At 36.8% G+C, this 9,875-nt stretch overlaps 1 non-coding gene across 1 annotated transcript; it reads right to left on the bottom strand.

Moving 5' to 3' along the window:
* Positions 1–8,700: 8,700 nt before the first annotated feature.
* On the bottom strand, positions 8,701–8,807 carry LOC121100577. Its single transcript, XR_005832326.1, has one exon. It is a non-coding gene; the product is annotated as a U6 spliceosomal RNA (small nuclear RNA).
* Positions 8,808–9,875: the final 1,068 nt, after the last annotated feature.

Raw genomic sequence — 9,875 nt, 5'->3', positions numbered from 1 at the left:
AAGAGGAATGTAGTCTCGGTAGACACCCCCATGAGAATCTGCAGGCTTGCCTTCCTTAGAGAAATCGACAAGTTTCTCCTCTTCAATGGCATACTCTACTAAACACAAGAGAAGGAGCCCTGAGTAACTCAAATCCACACACCACGGTACTGTGATGACACTTGCAATGACACCCTCAGCCATAGTTTTCCCCAGAGTTGCTTCATGTGTTTTCCCCAGAGTTGATTCATATTTTCTTAATTCTATTGCCAGCTTCCAAGGGGACTAGGAACATAGTCTTTACCCCCTTTCTTCCAAACTTAAATCCTACAACTAAGAGTCATAAGGAAGTCACGGGTCACCCTTTGAAGAGCAAAATCTTTATTCTTTTGCTTTTCATCCGTTTACTCATGTAACAAACATTTACTGCATTGCTACCATATGTCAGAGCCTGTGCTCAGTGCTGTGGGAAGAGATAAGACACAGTCCTTATTCACAGGCATTCACAATGTACTGAGAGAGTCAAAGAGATAAAAGAATAATTATGTTACAATGTGATATGACCTACAACAGAAGTATATACAAAGTGCTCTGAGTGCAGAGAGAAAGGGTCTAAATCATCCTTGAGGAAATCAAGAAAGGCGTCAAAAAGATTATATTTCACTTGTGTGCTGAAAGAATAAGACTTTTCCTGATGGAGATGAAGGGGAAGATTCCAAGTTAAAATAACAACGATAATAAATAGCGGCCATATACTTAGCGCTTACTGAGTATAGACACTCTACCACATGCCATATGTGGATTATCTTGTTAAACCTTGAAATCCAGCTGGTCAGCCTGTCACTCCCCTCTCCACATGTATGTCAGGATCAGTCGCTTAGAACACAAGATCCTCAGGAGGACAGAATTATGGGCACGTAGGATTTTCAACAAATGCCAATTGCTGAGCTGAAAATATTTCACATATGTGTGAGGAAACAAGCAGTCTTATACACAGCTGGTGGAAGTATGACTTCCTGAAGGACAATTTGTCAGCAGGCATCAAAACTCAAGCCTAGAAATTTGCCTTATCCCTAAGGATAATTGAGAATGTAGCCAAAATTAAAACTACAAGGATGTTCATCACAGTATTGTTCATAATAGCAATCTAAAATGTCCAACAATGTTGTCATAAAAAATGTAGAAGTAAATTTATTGAAGGAAAAGATGTTCATGACAAGTTTTCAAAAATCAATATATAAGTAGAATATACAGGATATTCTTAATTATTTTATTTTGTATGTGTTTATATAAAAATATATTTATATGGGTATATAAATTACAAATACACACGTATTTTAAAAGTGCATATATGTGTATGTTTTACTTTTTTTACATATATTTTAGTGTATACACACATACACACACATACACACACACACACACACACTTCTATGAAACACTAAAAAGATACACATTAGGGGTGCCTGGCTGCCTTAGTCGGTAGAGGACATGACTCTTGCTCTCAGGGTTATAAGTTCAAACCCCACACTGGGTGTAGAGATAACTTAAAAATAAAATCTGAAAAAAAAAAAAAGATACCGTTAAAATTTATCAGTGATTTCTCCGGCCAAGAATTTGAGGGTTGGATAATATTTCTTTTGGTTTATTTCTCTTTTTAAATTGTTCTACTCTAGTTTATATTATTTACGTAAGCAAAACAAAAAGGAAAGCTTAAGATGCCATTTATTAATGGTAATTAATAATTTAATCATTTGTTTAAATTTACCAAGCCAAGAACAAGATCTCAAGGTGTGACCTACACCCAACATAAAACTACTTGGTATTTATATAACAGTGGTATCTCTGAAAGTTGTAAATGTTTGCCTCTTTGAACATTACTTCCATAGAGATTATTTATATATCCTCCTTAGTCTGCCACTTACCAATAATTTGAGCTTTGGTAAGTCACTTAAACTCTCTGAGCTACAGACTGATTATCCATTAAAAAAAAAAGAAAGAACATGGGGTGTCTGAGTGGCTCAGTCAGTTGAGCATCTGACTCTTGACCTCAGCTCAGGTCTTGATCTCAGGGGTTGTGAGTTCAACCCCTGTGCTGGGCTCCATGCTGGGCATACAGCCTACTCAAATAATAATAATAACAATAATTAAATTAAAATTTAAAAAATATAAAGTAGTTTTAAAAAAGAAACAACAACCTCTCTTACTAGTTCTTTTTTTTTAAGATTTTATTTATTTATTTGAGAGAGAAAGAGCTAGCATGAGTAGGGAGGAAGAGGGAGGGACAGAGGGAGAAAGTGACTCCCCACTGAGCAGGGAACCCGACAGGGGACTCCGTCCCAGGACCCTGAGATCATGATCTGAACTAAAAGCAGATGCCAAATGATTGAGCCACGCAGGTGCCCTCTCTTACTAGTTTTTGTCAGGAATGAATGAATGTACCTGTGCATACTTTATAAAACTTTATACTAATCTTCAGTGGAATTTAGCTAAGATCAGATATTAGATCCTTAAGTTCTCCTTTGGGAATCTTCTAATTTTCAAAATTATCCAACATTTTTAAGACCACAAAGTTATGTGCAGTATGTTCCGTTCTTAAATCGTATGCAATCCACGAGGTATTGCTGTGTTATTCTCCTTAATAGGTTTGGCCGCTGCTCTTACAGCTTCGGAGATCTACCACAAAAAAGAAATTTACCTTGCTCATTCAAAGTTTCTGTGAAACTGATTCAAGCCTCTTCATACATTGAATGTTCCTATACAGCAAGATGCTAAGCTTAACAAAATAGCCAATAATAATGCTCAGGCTAATTTTAACTCCCTGCTCTTTTTATAACCATATGCAGAAGGATCCAAAACTAGAGTCACGCTTCTGCCTCGTACGGTCAAAGAGTCAGTTGTTTCAGCCATTGAAATTATTTTTTCATTCTAGCTCTTTACGCTCTTCCTAACCTGAGAAATCAGTTTTGAAACATGCTGACCACGAGATTTGATTTAACCCCCATTTCATCTGTTGAGTTCTATCTCTGTCTCTTACGGAGTCATTAGACACCTGTCTCCTGTGCATTATTGGAAACCACAACATAATATGACATCTGAGTCTTTAGTTATAGAAAATAATTTTCTAGTGCACAAGCAGAGTCCTTCCCTCTGGTCAGCTTTTGACAAATACTCATAAAATCATATTGACAATACTGGTAAGCATATTCCCTTAGAGAATCCAAGGCAATACTAATTTTGGAATCTTGAGATCTTTTGGCATCTCTGAATCTGAAAGATGATCTGGGTGATGAGCTTATAACAGTGTGTTCTAATCTTCTTTGGGTCTATGACACCATTATGAACATACTAGGACGGATCTAAAGGGTATTTCCCTTCCCCACCCTGCCCATCATTCACCGGCCCTGGGAAATGTTTTAATATACTATTTTCTACCCTTAACACTTAACAGGATGAATAATGGAAAAGCAATTGCAAAAGAAAATTAAACTCTAGGTTTTCTTTGTCTATCAACAGTCCAATGACTTTTATTATAATTGTTTACTTAACTAGAATTTGTTGTAACTGCTCCATGTTAGACGGTCAGTTCTGGTGCTCATTCCCCCTTACCTAACATAGTGCTTGTTACAAGGTAGGTGCTGAATCATAATGTTTTAAATGAATGAATCCTCTCCCAATCCTGGTTCGCATTTTCATCAACAAAATTAACCAATCAAGAGGGGGTGGTCAAGGGGGCGGCTGTATGAGTCAATCTTAGAAAATACAGTGCACCAGTGCTGGGCAAAATTTGGTCTCTGGAATGTGAATCAATGCCCAGTGTCACCCATAATAAAAATGTTTCCGCAATAATGGGTGATATTCAAGTAAAATGTTAAAATATGTTATACTGGATTAATGGCAAGAAATCTGTCACATGTTTTTTTATTTTAAAACCAACAGCTACTACCACCTTTTGTTATCAATACTCTGGCTCCATCCTCCTCATAAGAGGAGCCACTTATTGAACACATACAGGTGACGAAACTGCCTTATGCACTTTGTATGAATGCATTATTGATTTATTCTTGACAATATTGTAAAATAGAGATCATTAAGCCTATTTTATAAATTATAATATTAAAAAAGAAAAGAAAGCATAAGTTACTTGTCCAAGTTTCCAAAACATGTGAGTAGCAGAGTGAAAATTCAGATCTGCTTCTATCTGAAACCAGAATCCAAGCTCTTATCTGCTAAACTCTATCACTATTGGTTAAGACTCAGGATTACTAGGTTTCTTTTAGTTAAATTCAGTTATATTCAGAGAATATACCTTGTATGATTTCAATTAATCATAATTTTCTAAGTTTTGTTTTATGATCCAGAATATTGTTTTCGTCAGTGTTCTTGGTGCACTTGAAGAAAACCTATATTCTATTGCTGTTGGGTGAAGTTTTCTAAGAATGTTAGTTAAATCCAGTTGGTTGATGGCATTTTCCAGTTCTATATCTTTGTTAATTTGCTCTTTACTTGTTCTACCAATTACTGATGGAGGAGTCTTAAGACTCCAATTATAATTTTTATTTTCTAGTTGTATCAGTTTTTTCGTAATGTATTTTGGAGCACTATTGTTAGATGCCTACACATTTAGGATTATTATGACTTCTTAATAAATTAACTCTTTTATCATTATGTAAAGTCCATCACTATTCCTGGTTATTTTCCTTGTTCTGAAGCCTACTTTTTCTGATATTAATCTAGCCACTCAGCTTTCTTTTCAATAGTGTCTGTATTGTATATCTTTTCCTATCCTTGTGGTTTTAATCTACAATATTGTTAAATTTAAAGTGAATTTCTTCTCCCTTCTCCTCCTGCCCCTCCCCCCTGCTTGTGCTCACTCTCTCTTTCTCAAAATAAATAAAATAAAATCTTTAAAGTGAATTTCCTGGAGGAGCACATAGTGGTTTTTTTATCCATTCTGACCATTTCTGTCTTTTAATTAGTGTGTTTTGATCATTTACATTTAGGAGCATCTGAGTGGCTCAGTCAGTTAAACATTTGCCTTCAGCTCAGGTCATGATCCCAGGGTCCTGAGATCGAGCCCTCCATCAAGCTCCCTGCTCATCGAGTAGTCTGCTTCTCCCTCTGCCCCATTCCCTCCCCTCTCCCTGCTCGTGCTCTCTCACTCTCTCAAATAAATAAATAAAATATATTTTTTAAAAAGATCATTTACATTTACATATCATTTACATTTATGGGTCTATCATTTTACTATTTGTGTTCTGTTTGTTCTCTCTATATTTTGTTCTTTTCTCCACTTCTTACACTCTTTTGGATTATTTGAAATTTTTGTACTCCATTTTAATGTACCTACTGAGTTTTAAGATTATATAACTTTGTATAATTTTTTACTGGCTTCTCTAGGGATTATAATATGCATACTTAAGTTTTCAAAATCTATTTAAAATTAATATTTTACCACTTCAAGTGGAATGTAGAAACCTAATCAAAATATAGGTCCTTTTAGTCCTCCCTCTTTATGTTGCAGTTGGCATATGTATTTTTTTTTAAAGATTTTATTTATTTATTCGACAGAGATAGAGACAGCCAGCAAGAGAGGGAACACAAGCAGGGGGAGTGGGAGAGGAAGAAGCAGGCTCATAGCGGAGGAGCCTGATGTGGGGCTCGATCCCATAACGGCGGGATCACGCCCTGAGCCGAAGGCAGACGCTTAACCGCTGTGCCACCCAGGCGCCCCGGCATATGTATTTTAGATCTACATACCCCACCAGACAATGTTATAACTTTTGCTTTTTTTTTAAAAGATTTTATTTATTTATTTGTTGGAGACACAGAGAACAAGCAGGGGGAACTGCTGGCAGGGGCAGAAGCAGGCTCCCCACTGAGCAAGGAGCCAAATGTGGGACTTGATCCCAGGACCCTGGGATCATGACCAGAGCCAAAGGCAGATGCTTAACCAACTGAGCCACCCAGGCATCCCATAACTTTTGCTTTCAACTGCCATATATATATATAAATAGATAGATAGATAGATAGATTTTATGGTTTATATATATATATAATGGTTTATATGTATATTTAGGATTTTACTTATTTATTTGAGAGAGGGAGGGAGAGAGCAAGAGTGGGAGGGGCAAAGGCAGAGGGAGAGAGAATCCCAAGCGGACTCCACACTAAGCATGGAGTCCAACGTGAGGCTCGATCCCACAACCCCGAGATCACAACCTGAGCTGAAACCAAGAGTTGGACGCCTAACCAACTGTGCCACCCAGGCACGCAGCCAAATATATTTTAAAGAACTTCGGGAAAATAGTCTATTATATTTATTCACATTTTTACCATTCCAGTTCCAGGTTCCCCTCTGGTGTTATTTCTCTTCTATCTGAAGAATTCATCCATTATATCTTTTAGAACAGGTTGCTGGTGATGAATTCCTTTAGTTTTCCCTTATCAAGAATGTCTTCATTTCGCCTCTATTAACTGAAAGAAATTTTTACTGGACATAGACTTCTGGATTCTTTTCTTTCAGCACTTTAAAGATATTGTGACAATTTCCTTCCTTCTGGCCTTGGTGTTTTCGATGAGAAATCCTCATTTATTCAACTCACTTTTCCTTTATCTTTAAAGATTTTACTTATTTGAGAGGGAAAGAGAGCATGAACAGGGAGACGGGCAGAGGGACAAGCAGACTCCCTGCTGAGCGTGGAGCTCAATGCAGGGCTCCATCCCAGGACCCTGAGATCATGACCTGAGCCAAAGTCAGATGCTTAACCAACTGAGCCACTCAAGCACCTGTTTCTAGTAGCTTGAATTTCATGCACTTGGATGTGGATTTCTTTGAATTAATCCTGTTTATGGTTCACTGAGCTTGAATATATATGTATATGTTTCACCAAATTTGGGGAGTTTCCAACCACTAATTCTTTTGAGGGTTTTGGGGGGGTTCAAGTTTTTTTTTAAGATTTTAAAAAAATATTTATCTATTTAAGTAATCTGTACACCCAATGTGGGGTTTGAACTCATGACCCTGAGATCAAGAGTCACATGCTCTTCTGACTGAGCCAGCCAGGCACCCCTCAAGTTCTTATTTTAATCACCTGGTTCTCATCATGACAAGTGCACTCAATCACCATTGCCTATTTTACCCATTCCTTTCTCTCACCTCCCCTCTGATAACCATGTTTTCTATAGTTAAGACTGTTTCTTGGTTTGTGTGTATCTCTCTTTTATTCCCCTTTGCTCATTTGTTTTGTTTCTTAAATTCCACATATGAGTGAATTCATGGTATTTGTCTTTCTCTGACTGACTTATTTCCCTTAGCATTATACTCTCTAGCTCTATACATGTCATTGCAAATGCCAAGATTTCATTCTTTCTGTGGCCGAATAATATTCCAGTGTGTGTGTGCCTCTGTGTGTGTGTGTGTGTGTGTGTGTGTGTGTGTGTGTGTGTCTTCTTTATCCATTCATCACTCAATGGACACTTGAGCTACTTCCATATCTTGGCTATTGCAAATAATGCTGCTGTAAACATAGGGGTGCGTATATTCCTTTGAATTAGTGTTTTTTTATTCTTTGGGTAAATACCCAGTAGTGCCATTGCTGAATCATAAGGTAGTTATATTTTTAACTTTTCGAATAACCTCCATTCTCTTTTTCACAGTAGCTGTACCAGTTTGCATTCCCACCAAAGGGCACGAGGATTCCTTTTTCTCCACATCCTCACCAACACCTGTTGTTTCTTGTGTTGTTGATTTTAGTAATTCTGACAGATGTGAGGTGATGTCTCATTGTGGTTTTGATTTGCATTTCCCTGATGATTAGTGATGATGAGCACTTTTCATGCATCTGTTGGCCATCTGGATGTCTTCTTTGGAGAACTGTCTGTCCATGTCTTCTGTTCATTTTTTAACTGGATTATTTTTTTGGGGGGGGTGTTGAGTTGTATAAGTTCTTTATGTATTTTGAATGTTAAACCTTTATCCAATATGTCATTGGCAAATATCTTTTTCCATTCTGTAGGTTGCCTTTTAGTTTTGTTGATTATTTCCTTCACCATGCAGAAGCTTTTTCTTTCAACATAGTCTCAATAGTTTATTTTTGCTTTTGAATCCCTTGCCTCAGGGGACCCATATAGAAAAAAATTGCTATGGTGTATGTTGGAGAAATTACTGCCTATGCTCACTTCTAGGATTTTTATGGTTTCAGGTCTCACACGTAGGTCTTTAATCCATTTTGAATTTATTTTTGTGTATGGTGTAAGAAAGTGGTCCAGTTTCATTCTTTTGCATGTTGCTGTCCAGTTTTCCCAACACCATTAATTGAAGAGACTATCTTTTTCCTTTTGCATATTCTTTCATCCTTTGTCAAAGATTAATTGACCATATAATTGTGGGTTTATTTATTTTTTCTATTGTGTTCCATTGATCAATGTATCTATTTTTGTGCCATCACCATACTGTTTTGATTACTATTTTGTAATATAACTTTAAATCTGTAATTGTGATGCCTCCAGCTTTGCTTTTCTTTTTCAAGATTGCGTTGGGTATTCAGGATCTTTTGTGGTTCCATACAAAGTTTAGGATTGCTTGTTCAAGTTCTGTGAAAAATGCTGTTGGTATTTTGATAGGGATTGGATTAAATGTGTAGATTGCTTTGGGTAGTGTAGACATTTTAACAATATTTGTTCTTCCAATCCATGATCATAGAACATCTTTCCATTTCTAAAAATATGGAATGTTTCATGATTTTGCATGTCATCCTTGCACAGGGACCATGCTAATCTTTTCTGTATTGTTCCAATTTTAGTATACGTGCTACCAAAGATAGCACCCAGCCATTAATTTTTAAACATTTTTCTGTACCACATTCTTTCAGTTCTCTTTCTGGGACTCTGATAACATTGAAGTTAGATCTTTGGTGTTACCCTATAAATATTTGAAGCTCTGTTTATCTTTCAACCATTTTAAATTGTTGTTCAGAATGGATATTTTAATGGAACAATTTGTCATCCTCATTTTGCTATTGAATCTATCCACTGAATTTTTCAAATTTTCAGTCATTGTATTTTTTTTTAGTTCTAAAATTTTCATTTGGTTATTCATTTGGGATCTTCCATTTCTTTGCTGAGATTCTTTAAATTTCCATTTATTTCACTTCTTGGAGTATTGTTGTCATACCTACTTGAAAGTCTGATAATTCCAACATGTATGTCATGTTGGCATCTATTGATTGCCTTCTGCCTTGTAAGTTAAAATTTTCTTGGTTCTTTGTATGCTGAGTAATTCTAGATTTTAATCTGGACATTTTGAATATTATGTATGGGACTTGGGTCTACCTTAAATCCTTAGAAGAATGTTGATATTTTTGTTGTAGTAGGCAGTCAACATATTCAGGATGCAAGTTTCGATCTCCATTCTGTGAATTGTGGTTTCAAAGTCAGTTCAGTTTTCAAAGCTTTTCCAGTGTTATTCTAAACTGTCTCACATGTGCACCACCCAATGACCAGTCTAGAACCTGATCAATGGTCTACTCCATTGTTCAGTTCTCAAAGCCTTTGATACTGTGCAGGGTCAGGTCAATGCATCACAGCCCAAACGTGAACCCAGGATTTCATACACCACTTTTTGGGTGTACTCATACACTTTATGGTTTCACTCTCTTGAGCTCCCTTCTTCTCACAGCTGCTCTGACATTTCTAGCTCCCTGAAGTCCTTTTTTTGGTCCTCTGTCCAGAAAACTAGGGCTTTAGTTTCCATAATCTCCCATGCACTTCCCATGACTATCCCTGCATCCAGGACCAAGCAGCAGGAGAACAGAAAGATAAAAATACAATGGATATTTGCCCCGTTGGTCTTGGACCACATTTCCCCTGGTCAGAGGGGATTTCTCTCTCTCAGT

Source organism: Ursus maritimus, unplaced genomic scaffold, assembly GCF_017311325.1.
Source record: "Ursus maritimus isolate PB19 unplaced genomic scaffold, ASM1731132v1 scaffold_4, whole genome shotgun sequence".
Taxonomy (NCBI): Eukaryota; Metazoa; Chordata; class Mammalia; order Carnivora; family Ursidae; genus Ursus; species Ursus maritimus.
The sequence above is the reverse complement of the archived record's forward strand: the minus strand, read 5'-3'. Positions and strand labels throughout refer to the sequence as shown.